This window comes from Pelobates fuscus, chromosome 6, assembly GCF_036172605.1.
Source record: "Pelobates fuscus isolate aPelFus1 chromosome 6, aPelFus1.pri, whole genome shotgun sequence".
Taxonomy (NCBI): domain Eukaryota; kingdom Metazoa; phylum Chordata; class Amphibia; order Anura; family Pelobatidae; genus Pelobates; species Pelobates fuscus.
In genome coordinates, this window is record NC_086322.1 from 196327008 (window position 1) to 196349299 (window position 22292).

Consider the following 22292-nt stretch of genomic DNA (forward strand, 5'->3'; position numbering starts at 1 on the left):
ATGTCAAACTTCCAAGGTCATGCTTTCCATATATTACAATGGGTGACAGTCAAATTAGTAAAAGGGCCCGCAGCCATAAAAACTACATGGAAAATGTGCCTGGAAAAATGTGCCTGGAAAATTATCTCTAGCAGGTACAAATAGACAATACAGAGAGTACAGAATACAGAGTGTTACAGAAGATTTTTGTGAGGATTACAAAGAGATGCAAGGTTCTCGTAAATTGCTTTGATGGCCACAGCAACCAATACTCAGAACCAGGAATTTTGTTTTTAAGATATTTGACCCTCGATCAGTGGGTCAGGATACGTTTAGTTTGAACTATCATCATGGATATATTTTCCTTTGTTTGCTTTTATTTGTACAGTATTGTACACGATTCAGAAAAACAAAGCAAAGATTTTGTCAGTAATTCCATTCTGGCCCCAATTTGCCTGTTTCTCTGTGATTCAATGGATGAGTCTATCAACCCCTTTGGAACTTCCAATAACACATTAGTTGCTGTCCTATGATCTTAACACCCAATCTGACTAATGACTTCACATTTGTGGTGGTGTTCTCTACAGCTGTTAGTACTTTCTTGCAATTTAAAACTGCTTCAAATTAAAATACAGAATATACAATTTGGCATGTATTTTCAAAACTGATGACATCAGATGATGATTCTAATAATCTGTCAGCAGGAATGTGCAGTTTATGCCAGCTGTAAAAATGTCATAAGTCCTGCATGCCTTTTGTAGTTCTCCTTTTAAATTGGGCTCTGTCTCATTATCTATCTTCATATAAAATTATTCTACTGGAGCCACTCATATCTGCTTGAAAGAATTGTGAGATATAGGACCACTTGAGATCCACCCTAAATGACCTTGCTTTCTATAAGTATTTAAGAAAGAGTTTGGTGTGAGTAAGCTGGATGCAGTGATGCTATTTCTATTTATATTGCATCGTATATCTTAAAAATTCCTTGAAAAGATTAAGCTTTCTCAGACTTTCTAGGCTTAAGGTTTACAAGTTTGTTGCTAGTGCTTTGGCTGACAGTGTGTGGAGAGCACGTACATGGTCATATATCCAAACCTTGTGACACATTATAAAAATGGATGTGAGAAGTGCAGCTCATTCACACATTGGGTATAATGTCTTTTCTCAGTAAATGGCTTAATTTTTTTTGCATAATTATGTGGGTCTTGAAACACATTATAAAAATATATGATCTCTGACTTTCTACTGTTTTGTTGTATGTTTTGTTTTTAAATAAAGAAGTACCTTCAGCGCATTCTTATTAAGTCATAAGTCATGCTGGTAAGGACTTTTTTTTCTTTCAATTGAGATCTCTTTTTATGGTAAATTATTTCATACTTACTACAATATTCTTTTCCTGCCTATTTTCCACAGCAGTATATTGCTTCCCTACGTTTGTTTTGGGGAGAGAGCTTGGATACAAAAATCGACCACTTTCAATCTACTGTCAATCTACTTATAGATTAAGAAGAATGCCCCTGACCTATGGACTGTAAGGAGAAAAGCTATCCAATTATAATGTCAATTTAATGTTTTTGTATAATCTTTTAAAATGGTCAACATTTTGAAAACTATTTTAATATCTTAAAACTTTAATTTGACATATTTATTCAAAAATATGAAATAATCTGAATAGTTTATCCATAAATATTTATTCAAGGCCTATATATGCTGCTAAGTAAAACAGCCAGAAAGATACAATTTTCCTTATTTCTAACTAAAAATTTACTTCTTGATTTTTCTTTTCCATCTATAAATTTCAAAATGAAATATGTATCATGATATTGCACATCTACTTAAATTAATGGAATGTGGAGTAATACTCTAGGTAGAGTTGCATATACTTGTTGGGATACTATACAAATTAATGATAGACCCAAATGTCAAGCATGTATTACTGTTGTCTGCTATAAATCTAGCTCTGGTATTGTTCCTAGCAGATGAAATACAAAAGGTAAAATTTGTGGGTAACTAATTTCAATGCATAAGAAAAGTCAATGAAAATATTTATCCTGCACTAAAAGCATTTACAGGAATTTCTCCAATGCTCAGATATAAATTAGCTGTATAGACAGCGCAGCAAAACAGAATATCAAAGTTTACGGCTTGTAAACAATGGCACATTGTATCATGTAAAACACGTCCTGGCAGAAAATATGCTTGTAAACGGAGTATCGTAAGCTTCCAATAGGTAGTAACCATCAGCTGTCACAATTAGAGAATCAATTTATGGCAAAAGTTGAGATTAACAGGGATTTCAGCAGATTCTTTCGTGAAAAAAATAAATCATATACAAGCAATGAATGTACTGTTTCTGTATTAAAAAATCATAGCTTAATAGGTTTTTTTTTTGCTCTAGGGATTATCATAAATTGAAGCAATAAGACACTTTCTTTTAACCACTTCGTGACTGAAACTTTCACAGTTTAGTAGTAATTAGTGATGTTCCGAACGGTTTGCTGGCGAATAGTTCCTGGCGAACATAGCTTGTTTGCGTTCGCCACGGACGGCGGACATATGCAATGTTCGGTCCGCCCCCTATTCGTCATCATTGAGTAAACTTTGACCCTGTAATTCACAGTCAGCAGACACATTCCAGCCAATCAGCAGCAGACCCTCCCTCCCAGACCCTCCCAGCTCCTGGACAGCATCGATTTTAGATTCATTATGAAGCTGCATAATTTTTATTTTTTTTTTAGACATAAATGTGTTATATTTGAGCATGCTAGGCTGAACGTGCGTATATCATGGCTAGTTGCACTGAGGGTATGAGTATATAGCAGTACATTGTTGTGAAAGATGGCTGTCATGTTTAGGGTGTAGCTTGCACGTTATAAACTGTGCATTTATATCAGCAGCTCCACCACTAGTTATAAATCAAGTGTGAGTCGCCCCATGAGATGAGACTAGTGAATAACATAATACATAAACGGTTAAGGTAAAGGCATGTAAGGAACTACGACAATAAACTCTTTAGGAGGTGAAATAATGACATGTTTAAACGCTTGCTACTTTAAGATTAGTTAATGTGCAGAGAGCAGTTCATGTGATCAAAGGCATGGTGTGGAGGATCGGCTATAGTGGGACATGCTTGGCAGGCTGCTGTTTACTGCTTGTGCTCATCCGATCCCTTCTGGGCACCAGGTGCAGACCCTGGGAGTCCCTGATACCTGGAACAACAAAGGCAAGTCTCTGGCTGAGTGCCGGGTTCGCGGCTTGAGGTGGTGGAAGTTTGTTTTGTCGGGTGGTCGGATCTGTCCCGGTGGTGCTTCACGTCCGGTGCGGGATTGTGGTGGCTTAAGGTAGAGGCGAGTGCTTGACATGGGGCAGGCTCTGCATTTCTGTTTGTGCCTCCGGTCCCGTCTTCGACGCCTTTTGCGTTGGTGGATTTTAATGGGGACTGCTACGCTTAGCTGTGGTGGAGCTTGTTGGGGCTGTGGTAGAGCTTGTTGGGGCTTCCTGCTTGTTATTTGCTTCCAAAATTGATTAAAGAGTCTGTCCAGCTTAGACTCAATATCCTGCCATGCTTTGCTGGTACCAGGAGGACACGCGGCTGCCGCCATATTGGGAGAGTCGCAGATGAGTATGTCAGCCTGGGCGGCTGTGCTCTGTGCGTCCATTAGCTCCAGACAGCCTCTCAGGGGTGGACCGGGATAACCCCCACCAGTCCGAGGGGGGGGTAACGGAGCTCCTGCCGGGAAGTAGCTGCTCCTGGGCATCTCAGGATCGGGAGATCGGCCGCCACTCCCGCCCGGTGAGCACCAGGCCACACTTGCCACGCGGAGGTAAGTAAGACTCTGTCGAGTTGCTGACCGCTATTAAGCATGTCGGGTAGGGCAGGTAGGAGCAACATTGCTGGGTCATCCCCTTCTGGGGTGAAATTCGCTTGTTGATAGCTGCTTAAAGTGAGATATTGAGGGAGCTCACACGAAGTGCGTCTTTCCTCCATGACAGCTAGGCCCCGCTCCCCGGAAGCTTCATTCTTAGTGAGAGGAGGGACAGTGTAGCTGCTGCTGATTTAATAGGGAAATCAATAGCTAGGCTAGTGTATTCAGTGTCCACTACAGTCCTGAAGGACTCATCTGATGTCTACTGTAAGGACAGCACCCCAAAAAGCCCTTTTAAGGGCTAGAACATCAGTCTGCTTTGTTTTCTGTGTAATCTAATTGCAGTTGCCTACCTGCCAGCGTGTGTGTCAGGCTCACAGCATATACTGTGCCCACTTGCCTAGTGCCACCACTCATATCTGGTGTCACAATAGCTTGCATTTAAAAAAAAAAAAAAAAAAAACTTTTTTGACTGTAATATAATAGCAGTTTCAGGGCCTTCACACGTGTGCGTTTCAGGGCCTGCCAAGGCACAGTGTCACACCAGTGCAACTCATATCTGGTGTAACAGTAGTGTACATTAAAAAAAAACTCGAAATTTGACTGTGAAATAATAGCAGTCAGTTTCCTTCACACGTGTGCGTTTCAGGGCCTGCCAGGGCACAGTGTCACACCAGTGCAACTAATAGCTGGTGTAACAGTAGTGTACATTTAAAAAAAAAAAATACAGGGGGCTTGTTGTCACCTTTCGGGGACCCTTGGTGTTGTACGTGGCTGGGTGGAGAAAGAGACCTTCAATAACATCAGTGAGGACAAGGAACGGGACATGGCTAGCTTGGTATCCAACCTTGTGCAAATGGGGAGTTTGCGGTTGTGCAAATTGACTGTTTGCGGTTGTTTGCGGTGCGTTAAACGGGGAGCTTGGTCTGTCACTGTAACCCTTACACTACCTGATCGATACAACATCATACCTGATGTTTTAAAGCACGTTATTCCAAACAATTTAGGAATGTTAGGTGATTTATGACCTTTATGGATTAAAACCAGACTCTGCATCAACTATGTAATTTTCCATGGGAGTTTTGCCATGGATCCCCCTCCGGCATGCCACAGTCCAGGTGTTAGTCCCCTTGAAACAACTTTTCCATCACTTTTGTGGCCAGAAAGAGTCCCTGTGGGTTTTAAAATTCGCCTGCCTATTGAAGTCTATGGCGGTTCGCCCGGTTTGCCCGTTCGTGAACATTTGCGGAAGTTCGCGTTTGCCATTCGCGAACGGAAAATTTTATATTCGCGACATCTCTAGTAGTAATTACAGCAATATACACAAAATACCTACCATCAGTAGAGTTTAATGTAATCTAATTATTATTACTAGCAAAAAATTATTTGTAAAATTTTCATTTGTGATTCATTTGGCCTTCGACTAGATAAATGAGCAGACAGTCAGATTTTATCCCATGGTTTATATCCCTCTGTCTATCTCTCATTGTTTACTTTCATTTGTCAGTCTACTCTGCTTGTTAGCTCTTTGATAAACATAGGCAAGGTAAAATAGTTTGGGCAATTTATATTGTATATCTACATAGTTAAATAGTTACATAGCTGAAAAGAGACTTGCGTCCATCAAGTTCAGCCTTCCTCACATTTGTTTTTTTGCTGTTGATCCAAAAGAAGGCAAAAAAACCCAGTTTGAATCACAATTTTGCAACAAGCTAGGAAAAAAAATCCTTCTTGACCCCAGAATGGCAGTCAGATTTATCCTTGGATCAAGCAGTTATTACCCTACATTAAAAGATTATATCCTTGAATATTCTGTTTTTGCAAGTATGCATCTAGTAGCTGTTTGAACATCTGTATGGACTCTAATAAAACCACTTCTTCAGGCAGAGAATTCCACATCCTGATTGTTCTTACAGTAAAAAAACCTTTCCTTTGCCTTAGACAAAATCTTCTTTCTTCCAGTCTAAACGCATGGCCTTGTGTCCTATGTAAAGTCCGGTTTGTGAATAGATTTCCACACAATGGTTTGTATTGGCCCCGAATATATTTGTATAATGTTATCATATCCTCGCTCAGGCGACGTTTTTCTAAACTAAATATGTTTAAATGTGTTAACCTTTCTTCATAGCTGATATGTTCCATTCCTTTTATTAATTTTGTAGCCCGCCTCTGCACTTTTTCTAGTGCCATAATACCCTTCTTTAGAACAGGTGCCCAAAATTGCACAGCATATTCAATATGTGGTCTTACCAGTGATTTATAAAGAGGCAAAATTATATTCTAAAACCGTGCAGATTTTTGCTGATAACCATATTCTTCTCAAGGAATTCTTGATAACCTTTCAAATATTTTACCAGCCACAGAAGTTAAGCTCACAGGTCTATAATTTCCAGGCAAGGATTTTGAACCCTTTTTGAATAAAGGAACCACATCTGCCTTCCTCCAATCCTCCGGAACACTTCCTGAAAGAAAAGAATCTTGAAAGATTAAAAACAGAGGTTCACTTATTTCTACACTTAGTTCCTTAAGTACACGTGGATGGATACCGTCAGGCCCTGGAGCATTGTTTATATTAACTTTCTTTAGTTGCTGCAGTACCTTGTCTTGAGTTAACCAATTACAATTATTCTGCAAGTTTTTAGTAGCAATCATTTGCACATCTATTGCCCTGGGTTCTTCCTTAATATATACAGAGGAGAAATAGTTATTTAAAATTCCTGCATTTTCCTGTCTTCATTAACTAACACCCCCGTTTCAGTTTTTAGTGTACCTACACTTTCATTTTTGGGTTTTTTAGAATTGATGTACTTAAAAAATGCTTTGGGGTTGGTTTTGCTCTCTTTAGCTATCATTTTTTCATTTTGAAGTTTAGCAAGTCTAATTGCCTTTTTGCACGCATTATTTGCTTTCTTATATCTTTTATAAGATGCATCTGATTTGTCCGATTTAAATGCTTTAAATGCCCTTTTCTTATTTTTAATCTCTTGTTTTACTTCTCTACTAAGCCACATTGGTTTTAATTTGTTTCTTTTATATTTATTTCCCAATGGTACATACTGAGTAATGTACCTTTCTAATATTTGTTGGAAGATGATCCATTTATCATCAGTGTTCTTTTCACTAAAGAGTTTATGCCAGTCAATATATTGTAAAGCTTCCCTTAACTTATTGAAATTTGCCTTTTTAAAATTATATGTTTTAGTATACCCCATGTGCTTTTGTTTTTTTGAGTTTATTTCAAAGGACCTTATATTGTGATCACTATTTCCCAAGTGCTCACCTACTTGAATGTTGGTCAAAAGATCAACGTTGTTTGTTAAAACCAGGTCCAGACAAGCGTCCATTCTAGTTGGTGCTTGTACAAGTTGTGACACGAAGGTGTCATTTAACAAGTTTAAAAACCTAATTCCCTTTGCTGAGCTACTAGTCCCTCTGTCCCAATTTATGTCCGGGTAATTAAAATCTCCAATAATTAAAGTGTTACCCAGATTTGCAGTTTTCTCAATTTGCTCAAACAGCTGTTGTTCCTTGTCAATATTAACATTAGGTGGTTTATACCATATCCCAAACAATAGTTGGTTTCCCTTCTTTTCCCCCAAGCAGATGTTTACCCATAAAGTTTCCACATTTTCCTCATCGCATTCTATCTGCTTAATTTTTGGCTTTAAATCATGGTTGACATACAAACATACCCCACCACCCTTCTTGTTTTTCCTATCCTTCCTAAATAACATGTACCCATTTAAGTTAACTGCCCAGTCATGTGTCTCATCCCACCATGTTTCAGTTATGCCTATTATATCATATGGTTTAGTGTATGCTACTGCCTCTAGTTCCCCCATTTTGTTATTTAGGCTCCTTGCATTAGTAAGCATACATTTAATATCATGTGTCTCTTGTATATTTTGTGAATTATCAACATTACATAGCTTCTCTGTTCTGAGCTTGCCCCTCCCCCCGCCTCCACCCCAATATACTGTGCTAAAGCCCATCTCCTTTCTGTCATATCTCCATTTTGTAGATTGCTATGACCCTCCCCCATACTACTAGTTTAAAATCTTCTCCAACCTTCTAGCCATCCTATCCCCCAGCACTGCAGACCCTCTTCCGTTTAGGTGCAATCCATCACTACTATAAAGGTTGTACCCAATCGCAAAGTCTCTAAAAACCCGAAACCCTCCTTCCTGTACCAAGACTTCAGCCACGCATTAAGCTCTCTGATCTCCCGCTGCCTTTCCACTGTAGCGCGTGGCACAGGTAATATCTCAGAGAATACCACCTTGGAGGTCATTTTCTTAAGTTTGCTACCTAATTCCCTGAAATCATTCTTTAGGACCTTCCATCTTCCTCTTACTTTGTCATTGGTACCAACATGGACCATGACCGCTGGGTCATCCCCAGGCCCTCCCAATAATCCATCTACTCTGTCAGCAACATGCCGGACCCGAGCACCCGGGAGACAGCAAACTGTCTGGTTGAGCCGATCAGAGCGGCAGATTGCCCTATCTACTCTCCTAATTATAGAGCCCCCTACCACCACAACTTGTCTTACCTTCCTTACATTTTGATCCCCACCCGTACTAGAGGGGCTGTTACCTCGGCTGTTAGAAGTAACAGCTTCCTCTAATACAGCTACTCCTGAGCTGATGCTCCCAACATCTTCCCTCAAATGAGCAAATCTGCTAGGTTGCACCAAATCAGGACTAGCTAGCCCTTTCCTCTTCCCTCCCCCCCTGCTTCCTCGCCCCACTGTCACCCAGCTACATGCCTGTTCCCCATCTGTCTTATCTCCTCCCTCTCCACTACCTGTCCACACTAAACTCTGCTCAGTGAGCAGCAGACTCCTCTCAAGATTGTCAATCTCCCTCAAAGTTGCGATTTGCTTCTCGAGATCTCCAATCTGAGCTTCCAGAGAAGCCCCTCGCACACAACCATCACAGAGGTATGGATCCTGGACGGGTACATCCAGGCATCTATACATGCAACAAGATGTGCATTGAGTTAAACCAGCAATCTTGCTAACACTCATTTCCCCAGATACAGAACAATAATAATAAAAAAAAATACCTTGTTAGTTTCAACTCCTGGTTTTCTAACTCCTACTTGAAAGAGTCTACTTAATAGAGTCTGCTTTCAAGTAATGTGAGCAAGCTCAGTGAGTTAGGGGTGTGCCTTTATAGGGATACAAATCCCACACAGGTGCAATTAATGAACACTCCCCCAATCAATCAAGCTGCAGCACAAAAGAGGGGGAAAAACCAAAACACAGGAAAAAAAAAATATGTAAAAAACTATTTTTATTTTTTTTAAACTTTACCGACTGAAACAAAAATAAAATACAAACCACAAATAAAATACAAACCACTTGTATTGCTTGCACAATTGATACATTCACAGTTTCCTTATAGGTATGCAACAGACCTGAGCATGTTTTATGGGGTACCCACATGTTAAATGTTTATTTTAATGTTGGATTGATCGCCTGTGTTTTAATTGGTTCATGCATTAGATAACTGGCATTAGTAGCTAAAAAAAAATCACTTTAAAGTCAGTGGTATTTAACATATAGTCACTCATCCATCCTGGAAAGGTTTTCCAGGAACATGAGAAATTAAAGTCAAAACAAATGGCCAAGTCTAACTCTAAACAATTTATTACTTTTATAACAAAAGTAAAATCTAACCCAAGAATTGAATTGAATATTTAACTGCAAATTTTAAAACAATCTGCATGATATGACATATTACTTCAGCAATAATGGTTTAATTTATTTAACATAGAAACATATAATGTGACGCCAGATAAGAACCATTTGGCCCATCTAGTCTGCCCTATTTTCTAAATACTTTCATTAGTCCTTAGCCTTATCTTATAGTTAGGATAGCCTTATGCCTATCCTATGCATGCTTAAACTCCTTTATTATTATTATTATTGCCATTTATATAGTGCCAACAGATTCCGTAGCGCTTTACAATATTATGAGTAGGGGATTTAACTATAAATAGGACAATTAAAAAAAAACTTACGGGAACAATAGGTTGAAGAGGACCCTGCTCAATCGAGCTTACATTCTATAGGAGGTGGGGTGTAAAACACATTAGGACAGGAATTTGCAGTCAAATAAGGTGGGCTGCCCTTTAGGAGAGAGCAAGTGGTTAGTCTTGGAGGCCATAAGCTTTCCTAAAGAGATGGGTTTTAAGGCACTTCTTAAGGGGGCGTGGCCGACTGCCGAGGTGAACGGACGCATGGAGTGAGAGCTCCCGGTCCGAAACAGCCATAGCGTGAAGTTAAAGCAGCTTTTACCCCCGATACACGGCAAAAAAACGACTAAGCCTTACCTCTTCTGCTTCCCATGTCTCCAGCAAAGCAGACAAAGCTGACGGACTCGATCCGCTCGGCGAAAAGAGACCGGTCGTGGCCGACGCAAGATGGCGGCAGCGAGGAGCTGGAGGCATCACAGGCCTCAAACCCTCACATGTAAACCGAGGAGCAGCGTTACACCGACGCTCCAGTCACGGAGAAGAGGCTGTATGCAATGTTGCAGGACTTTAGACTTAGCCTACAATCTGACTTGAGAAAAGCCACAAACGATATAAAAAAGGAGATAGCAGATCTGGGAGAAAGGACTAACAACCTGGAAGCACGCACTGATGACATCTGCGCAGCACAAGACACGCTAGCAGACACTGTGCAAGCACTGGTGGAAGAACAACAGTTCCTGAAACGGAAAATGGCAGACATGGAAGACCGCTCGCGCAGAAACAATGTGCGCTTTCGCGGAATCTCAGAAGGTGTCACAAGGGAACAACTACCTCACTACCTGTTGTCTATGTGCAAGTCCCTAGTACCAGAAATGGCTGACCAAGACTGGCTGATGGATCGCGCCCACAGACTACCGAAGCCGCAAAATCTGCGACAAGATACGCCACGCGATGTAGTAGCACGCTTTCACTACTACAAAACCAAAGACACTCTTTTACAAGCGGCGAGGAAAATGTCTGCGATGCCTGAACCATATGCAGGAGTACAATTATACGCAGACCTGTCGGCTATGACTATGGGCAGGAGGAGGGAGTTCATTAATGTTACCAAGACACTGCGGAACAACGACATACAATACAGGTGGGGATACCCGACGAAGCTACTCATTTGGAGGAACGCCAAGACACACACCGTCAACGAGCCGGAGGTGGGAATGCGCTTACTAAAGGAATGGGGCCTGTTCCCGCTAGCGCCACAAGACGCTTCAACCGCAGTATCCCCGACAAGGCCGCAAGCGGAATGGCAGATGGCGGGCTCACCGCATAGGAAGGACTGACAATGCGGGACGTGTTTCGAAGCGGACTTGCCGCTGTCCCATGGCGACTATTGAACGTTAAGAGACACTCTGATCCATGATTAACCCTCTGATCTCTGACATGATATAGTAACTGGTTTGTGAGTATATATATGTCTGTACCGTGTTAACGACTGTATCTTCTATGCTACACCCTGGTACCAGGGTTGCGGGATTTAAAGGCGTGGGGTATACCCGAATCCACATTATCCAAGTGGAAAGAGATTTAGGGCAGACGCAAGGGGACGGGAGCCACATAGCTACCACAATAGATGCAGCACGAGGGGGTACACGACAGCCATACACCAAGAATGCTAAGCTAAGTTAGGTCATGTCAACGCAATGTCCAGAGGGTGGCGAGACAGACGTTTGGGAATTAAGTACCAATATTCAGCGGGTATTCCCCTATTATTTCAGACAATGTTAAAGGGTAAATGCATAACCACAAGAAATAAGGCTGTTATACACTCGGCCTAAAATCTTAGGTACGACCCCAGGATGAGACGTGCGAGGGGTAATGTTTGCCCACTCACACCTCACCCACGTAGAGCGCTGTTCTTTTCAAGGGCGCTTTGTATATACTTTGGTTATTTTCTGTCCTCTCCCCCATTCCTGTTTATTACTTTTTCCTTCCCTTTTCCAAACCCTGGAATAATTCCATACCACGTGTCACAAGACTCGAAAGACACCTCAAGGTCCCGTCACAACTTCACACCCTACCAAGACCATGGCTGATTCCCTAACTGTACTAACATTAAATGTTAAAGGCCTCAACAGCCCCCACAAAAGGAGGCTAGCGGTGCAAGAAATGACCAAATCGAAAGCAGCGATAATTAACCTACAAGAGACGCACTTTTGTATTAAGAATCCCCCAAAGTTTAATATCAAGTCCTACCCCCAAGGTTACCATGCTATGTCCGCGACTAAAGCCAAAGGTGTTGCCATCTATTTTCACAGAGATTGGGCTTTTACACCGTCCACCCAGTATGCTAGCAAAGATGGGAGAATATTAATACTAGTGGGTTCCCTGAACGGTCTGTCGGTAACTATAGCCTCCATCTACGCGCCCAACAATAAGCAAAAAACTTTCCTCAACACGGTGTTCCGAAAAGTTAACAAGTTCAGAGTAGGTCACACAATCATATGCGGGGACTTTAACTGTGCCCCGGACCCCAGTGTAGACGTTAAAAGAGAAGGTGACAAGCAACCACAACAGCACTCACTCTCCCTAGGCCTGCACTTTAGGAACTTGATGCATGTGCATGACTTCTATGACACCTGGAGGGGGCTTAACCCAAGCGGGAGAGACTATACATTTTACTCACCGGTCCATAGGACTTACACAATAATTGATCTATGTTTACTAGACACCAAAACGCTGCCCTTTGCCACTAAAGCGCAAATAGGACCGATCACGTGGTCCGACCATGCCCCACATGTAGTGACCTTGCGAATCCCGTATCCCGCTAGGGGTCGGGGCACTTGGCGTCTAAATGACAGCCTACTGGACACCCCAACACACCTCCAGAAAATACAGGCACGGGTAGAGGAGTATTTCACAGACCATGCTCACTGCTCGTCGCCCGTACCTACACAATGGCTGGCTCACAAAGCGGTCATGAGGGGAGAATTGATCCAATTAGGGGCTAGGACAAAACGGTTACACAACGCGGCGCTACTTAACGCTGAACAAAGTTTGGCCAAAGTAGAAGCCATCCATAAAACAAAACCCACATTAGCAACACATAAACAACTGATGTCACTTCGCACAACACTAAATAACCTCCACCTCGCCACCACGGAAAGACACCTGAGGTCACTGAAACAATCGTACTACACCATGGGCAACAGGGCTGGAAAACTGTTGGCCAGCAAAGTGAGGCAAACTAAAATGCAATCTAAAATCCCGTACATAACCTCCGCTACAGGAGATAAGTTATATAACCCTCAAGACATAGTAAACGAACTAGCGAAATACTATGCAACACTGTACCAATTAGAAAACGACCCCGACACGCATCAACCGTCAGAAGCCGACATAGTCCGTTTCCTGAACAAAGCTCCCCTAGTTAGTTTGACACAGACACAATGCACCCAGCTGGAGAGACCCTTCATTGAGGACAAAGTGGAGACTGCAATAAAATCCCTACCCAAACACAAAGCCCCAGGACTGGACGGTATGTCCAACTACTACTATATCAAGTTGGCCAAACAACTAATCACACCTCTCACCAAGTTATTTAATCACATAAAAGAGGCAGGAACCATGCCCTCAGAAATGCTAGAAGCACACATAGTGACACTGCCCAAACCAAACAAACCCCCTACACACTGCGCAAATCTACGACCAATTTCACTTCTGAACGCAGACACTAAATTATATGCCAAACTCATTGCTTCCAAGCCTATCCTCCCAGACCTCGTATCAGAGGAGCAAGCGGGGTTTGTCCAGGGTCGGCAGGTAGGGGACAACACCAGGCATTTCCTGAACTTGATAGACTGGGCAAACACCTCACACCAAGCAGGCCTCTTATTAGCGCTCGATGCCGAGAAGGCTTTCGACCGACTCCACTGGGGATATATGCTGCTTACTCTAGCCAAAATGGGATTCCCTCCGGCCTTCAGGTCACTATAATAATGGCACTATACCAAAACCCTTCGGCAAAAGTGTTTAGCACAGGTTTCATTTCTGAAAAATTTGCCATAAGAAATGGCACTAGACAGGGCTGCCCCTTATCCCCTCTCATATTTATTCTCTGTTTAGAACCGCTCATACGGACGATAAAACAAGACCTTACCATACAAGGATTGAACACACCGGGGGGCACCAAAAAGTTAGCTCTGTTTGCAGATGACATACTCCTATTCATAACGAATCCAGAGTCCTCCTTGCCCTCACTTATGAGAACGCTGGTAGGCTATGGACAAATCTCATACTATAAAAATAATATCACCAAAACGCAAGCCCTGCCGATTAATTTACCCAAAAATGTGCTGGGAAAATTGAAACCGCAACAACCTTTTGACTGGCGCACCAGATCTCTACAATACCTGGGCGTCAAGCTGGCTAAATCCCTCCAGACAGTGACCAAAGAAAACCACTACCCCCTGATAAATAAGGTTAAAAACACCCTTGAAAAATGGAACAGCTTAGATACCTCCTGGCTAGGCCGAATCAACCTGGTCAAAATGATGACACTACCACACATCTTGTATTTGTTCAGAACCTTGCCCATATCCCTTCCAACTTCTCTGCTCAAACTTTTCCAAACACAATAAATGCACACATCTGGAAGAGAAAACCTCCAAGGGTAGCTAAAGGATGCCTGGGACTTTCTCATGGAAAAGGTGGGCTGGGTATGCCTGACATTAATGCATATTACAAAGCATCCTTCTTGGCACAGGGAATAAGACTCCTCAGGAATCACGACCCCTCCCATAACCCACTTTGGCTGTCATTAGAAAATGCATGCCTTGAAACACATGATGTCACCCACTATCTGTGGACATGTTCCATGCCTATGACATCTCCGAGCCCGACCATACGGTGCTCAATCAACATGCTTAAAGCGTGGAAAGCCTGGAGCCCGCTAGTGCTAGATACAACACAACTCTTTAGGAAAGCGCCAATCATAGCATTAGCAGCCTACTCCCCGGGTTTACAAATGAGTAACTGGTTGAACAAAGGTGCAAGACTAGTGGGAGATTTAATGTCAGGTGATGATGTAAAGCAATTCGCTGACTTGCAGAGGGAGTTTGGATTAAACTCTAGAGATCTGTTTCTATACCTAAGGGTTAAAAATATATTGCTAACTCGTGGCAGGCTCACGGAAGCTGGGAACAAAACACCTATGCTTCAACCGCACCAACTATCCTTGAATAAATTAGCGAAAACGCTCTCCATTTGTTATAATGCAATCATCACACGTAATACACCTGATAAACTGCAGTACATGACTAAATGGGAAGCGGACATATGTCGCCAAATCTCTCAAGAGGAATGGCAATTAGCATTGAAGCACACTAAACAGGCTTCGAGCAGTCTCTCGCTATGGGAGGCCTACAATAAAATAATTATGAGGTGGTATCTGGTACCACAGAGGTTAGCGACTATGTATTCGTGAACCAATGCTGGAGATGTGAGTTAGATACGGGCACCATGCTCCACATGTTTTGGGCATGCCCCCTGCTTAATGACTTTTGAAGCAAATCCAAAACTTGATCTCAAGTAGAACTGGCACAAACATCCCTCTGCAACCAGACAGTCATCTACTGCACGTTATACCTAACATTTACACCCTCACAAAAAAGTAATCTTGAATATCTTGACGGTGGCCAAAGTAGCTATAGCAGGCAACTGGAAGAGCAAGCAAATTCCTCATATAGACTCTATCATTGCTAAAATGGAGGTCATTAGTGCACATGAACGGATGTCCAGCAAGATGAGAGGTGGCCTGGAAAAATATGACCAGGAATGGGCATGCTGGGCAGCTACTTAGTAACAAATGGAACAAAAAGCTTAAGGGACCAAGACGTTAGGCTGATGAGAGGTTACTGATGCTAGATTGTGGAGTGAATCCAGGGAACCTCCCCCCCCATCCCTTTTCTTTTCTGTACCCTTCCCCTCACCTAGTTAGAAAATTTAACAAAAAATGTTTCACAGTTATATGCATCACATCCGTTGTCGACTGTTAACGCTCTATCATTATGTTTGGCCGCAGAGGAAAAATCGATGTTATTCATAAATGATGCTTGTGCAGATGTAATGTAAACCGTTCACTATGCTATGTGTTGCATTTATTAATCAACAATATTCAATAAAAACGATAAATGAGAAAAAAAAAGGCACTTCTTAAGAGATGCAAGTCTGATGGCGGTAGGCAGGCTATTCCATAGAAAGGGAGCCACCCACGAGAAGTCCTGCAAGCGTGAGTTGGCCATATGGGTGCGGACAACGGACAGGAGATGGTCATGAGCAGAGCGGAGAGACCGAAAAGGGACATACTTATGGATCTGTGAGGAGATATACGAGGGGCTAGAGTTGTTCAGTGCTTTATAGGTGTGAATTTGTACCTTGAATTGACTCCTATAGCATACAGGAAGCCAATGTAAGAACTGGCAGAGGGGTGAGGCGTGAGAGAACTGACACTGTGTTAACCTCTACCACTTCAGCTGAAATGCTATTCTTTGCATCCACTACCCTCTCAGTAACAAAATACTTCCTGATATTATTTGTAACCCCTTAAGGACCAAACTTCTATAATAAAAGGGAATCATGACGTGTCACACATGTCATGTGTCCTTAAGGGGTTAAACCTTTGCCCATCTAATTTAAGACTATGTCTTCTTGTTGTGGTAGTTCTTCTTCATTTAAATACGGTCTCCTCTTTCACTGTGTTGATTCCCTTTATGTATTTACATGTTAACACTTTAAATGCTTCATTTCAATTGACTTTAAGAAACTAAAGGTCTGAAAGAGAGACTGAAACACTGAATGCATTTTTTTTCTATTTTTATGTATACCTACATTAGCATCTTAGACTTTATTTTATTATATTTGCTGAAATAAATGAGAGGAGCTGAATTTTTATTTTTACTTTGGTGATTGTTGTACTTAAAAAGGTGTTGTTAGGATTTATGGTGATATTAGCGATGCATATTTAAATGACATGAAGAAAGTATACATTGGCAACAGCCAAACCAACATAAAAAACCAAACATGAGACTTGTGTTTGGCATTTGGTTTCATAAACATTGCAGTTTATCTGAATTTAGGCCAATGTGTGGTTCTGCCAAATTCTGTATCTCTGAAGAGCCATATGGACATATATATATATATATATATATATATATATATATATATATATATATATAGACTCATATGGACTCATTTGCTGTGCAAGAGAACATGTTGTTACTTAGTGAATACGGACAAATAATCGTTTGATTAGAGATTCAACGTTTTGTCCATGGTGCTAAAAAAAAAGAAGAGATAATTGATGATTAGGAGCCAGCCACCAAATGTTGATTTTATTCACATATCAAAAGTGAAAAGTGACAGAGGGGAAAAAAGGAGGAGCTGTATACAGTATATAATTTATACATATTGTGTATTTAACAAATATATAGTATACATATATAATTAGTTTTTATTTTTTTGCTCTTCATCCTTTTTCTGACTGTTGCCTACTTTTTCCCACTAGATCTGTGAACCAAAAAGAGGGAAAATGCACATCTCAATGTACTGAAAAATATATAAACAATTCTTGTGCCCATTTTAGTTTGTCTAGATTGGTTTTTAAATATGTTTCATGGACAATATTTGGATGAGCTGAAAATTGAACTGAATTAGTGTCAGAGGTCCCAAACTTTTTTTTTATTTTCCGAAAAATAGTTCAGCTGTTTTTTAAAAGTATTTATTTATATACCAAACGTTAATATAATCCACATGAAAGGATTTGATTAAAAAAGGTGGTTGCATGGAATCCCTTTTGATTTAGTCTAGCTCTCAATAGTTTCATAGGACATAATGAATGGCCTACAATTTAGACATTCTTGCACTATTTTAAACTTGGGGGTACTTTATACATAGGTTCCAATCTTTTGCTTGTACTTTATGGTCAAAAAGACTTTGCAACCAACTTACTTTGATATTTTTTACAGCTTTGCACAATTCAATTGCAGCTTGACATATTGGCAGACTGGCCTCCTTCACAGCTTAGTTGAATATAGCCATTTAATCTGTAATTGTACAAAAAAACAGGTTGCGCCAAATGTAATCTGTAATGGTTTATCATTCTTTAACTTAAAAAATAAACAAGTCTGATCCATCTGGGAATTGTTTGGAAATTACAACTTTTGCTACAAATGTTAAGTATAAAGACACATTTTTTATTACAAATCATCAAAAAAAGCCATGTTTCATAAAAAAAAACAATAATTATAACTATGATAGGAGGATACAAACTCTATTGGACATGATTTGGCAAATCAAGTGTTTCTTTATTGATCACTGATTTTAGTGCTACTTTTATTTCCTCTACTCTCAATCAAGAGAAAACATTAAGGTCCATTTGAGTGAATTATTGCGGAACAAACACAAACCAAAATGCCTTGGCGGCATAATCTTGCATATATTACTAAGAATTTTGATAATTATGTAATGGGCACCATTAAGTAACCAATTATTTGTGCACACATTTGTTTGAATAATTGATTTTACACAAATACTATTATCAGGTCATTTAATAGCATCAAAACAAGTATTCTACATTTGAAATAGGCCTTTTAGATTACAATACTTTTTTCCATGCATAGTTTATTTTTCATATTGAAGCAAAAACAAATTCCCTCTGCATTAGAGATACAGCAACCACGGGTGATCATTTAAACCTTATTTTCGCCTCATCAGCAAGTTATAGCTAAAACCACTCTAGGCAAAGTGAGTAAGGGTCCATTTCTGGATTATTATTTTAGTTTAGGGAGACCCTAAGCAAATGCACTGATGCAAAAGCAGACAATATGAAAACTCTGAGAATGGGCAAAGCTCACAGAAACTCATCAACCTGCCCTTCGGTTAATCCCCACTCAGGTCTCAAAGTAGTTTTTGTTACTCTCATGCATAATTTACGTCTATTGATGACGGACAAAAATAGAATGCAGGCATATGTTTTGTCCCACTATTTCATGAACAATTACTTGCAATATACATGCATTCCATTCCACAAGCTAGTCATTCGATTACACAAGCTAGTCAGAAGGTGCATGACACATTCTGCTCTACGTAGACAAGGTCAGACTTCTCTAAAGAAAAAACTGAAATACCTTTTAATGTATCTGGCCAAACCTTGTGTTTGATACAAGTCTTTTCCATCTATGTGGATGATTCAGTCTTCCACACGATATCTGAATATACCAATGACAGTGATGATCTCCTCTAATGGAGGGAGTTTTTTTTTTTTGTTCCATCTTTATTGAAGAGAAACTTTTCCAACATTGTTGCTTACAGTCTCATGAGAACGGACTCTCTTATTGTTTAGCTGTGCAATTTCTACTCTTGAAAATGAAAGGTTAGAAGACATTTATTCAGGAATTAATATAACACTGTCTCTTGATGTGATTTGTTTTTAGGGCTTCAAATACCGATTTGTATATTAACAATGTTTTATACATCATGTTATGAATTATTTTAATATCTTTGGACAAAAGTAAAAGACATGACAGTTACTAAGCAAGTCAAAGTTCAGATGCATATCAGTGTATCATTACAGTTGAGTGTATCATCAGTGTATCATTTAGGTTGGTTGGAGCCTTATTACAGATGTGATGACTACCTTTCAATTTCATGCAATGTGGTTGCCATTGCCATTCAAAGATTTTTTTGTAGTAATCCCAAAGCCCTCTCTTCATCATTTCCATGGCCCCTATGCAGCAGCACAGTTATTTGAGTCATTAATGTACAATGCTGGAAGAGGGAAGAGCTGCATTATTAATTCCTGTGCTATATAAAGGAACTGACTGAAGTCCAACAGGATACATTTGTTTTTTTGTTGCTAGGTGATGACCAACGCTAAAGTGAAGATAAAATAAGTGGGATGTTATGGACTAGATTATTTTTTAAAAAGACTGCACAATGCCCAACACTTCCAGCTTTGAAGAATGCTATTATTTAAACCAAGTATCAGAATTTTTTTTATTGTAACTAGGGAGAGCTTGTTTTGTTCAAAAGTATAACCATCAAACTGGTACCTGTGCGAACACACTATAGGCAGATAATTAGATAGCATCTTATCGTATATAAATATAAAGAAAGTGAAGATTGCTTTGTTGTTTCTGATTGATTTCTGTAACACAAGCCATTACCCACCTCTAATTATTGTTCCAGTAATTGAGTAGCAGATAATTAGCCATTACCTACAGCTAATTTCTGGTCCTGCTGTGACTGAATACTGAAGCAAAAGCTATATTAATTGATTTTTCTAGTTATTTAAACATCCAACTATTTTTATTGCCATGGGTCTTCCTTGCTATTCTTCCCACTTTCCATATATGGAAGTAAACTAGCACTACATAGATTAAGAGATTATAACATGTTATGCAGTCATTAACATAGAAGTTAATACTTAAATGATCTTATATGATATGCCAAGACTGGCTTAACATTAACACCTCTAAAAGAAAAGTTATTTTGTTTTTTGTAAACACTTTACACCCAATGTCAAACTTAATCCAATACATTTTCTTCCAAGAAATTCAAAGATTAACTTGGTAAGACAAGACTTGTTTTTTCTTGTCACTATTCAAGGTGTAAAACGATGAAGATATATCATCCTTTATTGAGAAAGTACTATGTCAGTACATTGGCAAGACTCAATGGAAAGTATTAGAGGGCAGCCAAAAAGAAAACGATCTCCTTGTTTAAAAGTCAGTACAAGGGCATGTGTAGTGGCTACTCCATGAACCCATATGTCAACATAAAATGTTAATTTGGGCATAATTTAATGAAAATGCTAATATAAGCATTATCTATCTATCTATCTATCTGGCAATAATATTAATGATCAGACTTTAAATATTACAGAACCTATTACCTATTTCTCTTTACATGACATATTGGTTAAAATAAAAAAGTGATTAATTATAGTGTAACGGATAGTCAATGTACGACTGTGTCATGACACTGACCAACGTTAAATAAATAAATCTGTTGTATTTATTATTGTGTAGGGTCTTTTGCTTTATTGGGAAGCTGCTTGAAATTTATCCACAAAGATATATTTTGTGCAGGTGACTTTTAAGGGACATTAGGTGAAACGTTGAGGTTGGTTAAAAACAGATGCTTTAAGCCTGCCAACTCCTTGAAAATAAAAAGTCAGCTTCAGAAACCTTGAACACATTTTCAGTTTACTTTTGATGCTCTCTAGTTTTAGAAGTAGAGCTAGTTGACAGTTGAGTTGAAAACAATTCTGTCAAGTAGTAGTCAGTCAGTACTGTAACTTATAGAATATAAAAAGGTCTGCTGGCAGCACTGCAAATAATGAAATGTGCAGCCATTTTGTATTCTAAAGATGTATTATTCTATTTATATTGATAAATATGATAGGAAAGATGGAGAACATTTATTCTTAAAGGGACACTATAGTCACACGGACAACTACAGCTTATAGCATTTGCTCTGGTGTGTAGAATCATTACCTTCAGGCTTTTTGCTGTAAACACTGTCTTTTCAGAGAAAATGCAGTGTTTACATTACAGCCTAGTGATAACATTACTGGCCACTCCTCAGATGTCTGTTAGAGATCCTTCCTGTGTCATGGCTGCCTAAAATGCATCCAAACATTCAGTATCTCCTCCCTCTGCATGCAGACACTAAACTTTCCTCATAGATTCATAGATTCATTGATTCAATTAATCTCTATGAGGAGATGCTGATTGGCCAGGGCTGTGTTTGAATCATGCTGGCTCTGCCCCTGATCTGCCTCTTTGTCAGTCTCAGCCAATCCTATGGGGAAACACTGTGATTGGATCAGACTACCACTTCTTATTATGTCAGCAGGCAGTGGGCAGGTCAAAAGGAAACAGTGACAAAGCCAGCAGGTTCAGGCTTGAATAGAAGTAAGATTTACTGTATTTAGGGAGGCATGAGGGGACCAGGGTGGCTAAATGGTGGTTTTAACCCTAAAGTGTCAGGAATACATGTTTGTGTTCCTGACCATATAGTGCTCCTTTAACAAGTATTTTATTTATAATGAAACGTATGGGCTTGTCAAAATAATAGCAATAAAAGTGTAAAAACATGTTTTGCTTAAGTCTCTAAAGAAATTGCAAGTTTTAACCATAATGCCGCAGTAGTATGTGAACTTGAAATCCAACCTGATCTTTTTTTCTTCCTTATATTATCTGGAAAACGTTTCAACTAAAATATAACACTACAATACATGTGCTTTGTTATTAGATAAAGGTTTACAAATATTCCATAACAGGATTGGTAAGCGTCCCACTTTGCTTATTTGAAAAATAAGCATCACAACTCAAATATCTTCAGCACTCACATTGATCTACAACGGTAAGAATGCTGCTTAAGCAAATTACCTTCTTATGGATGACAAAA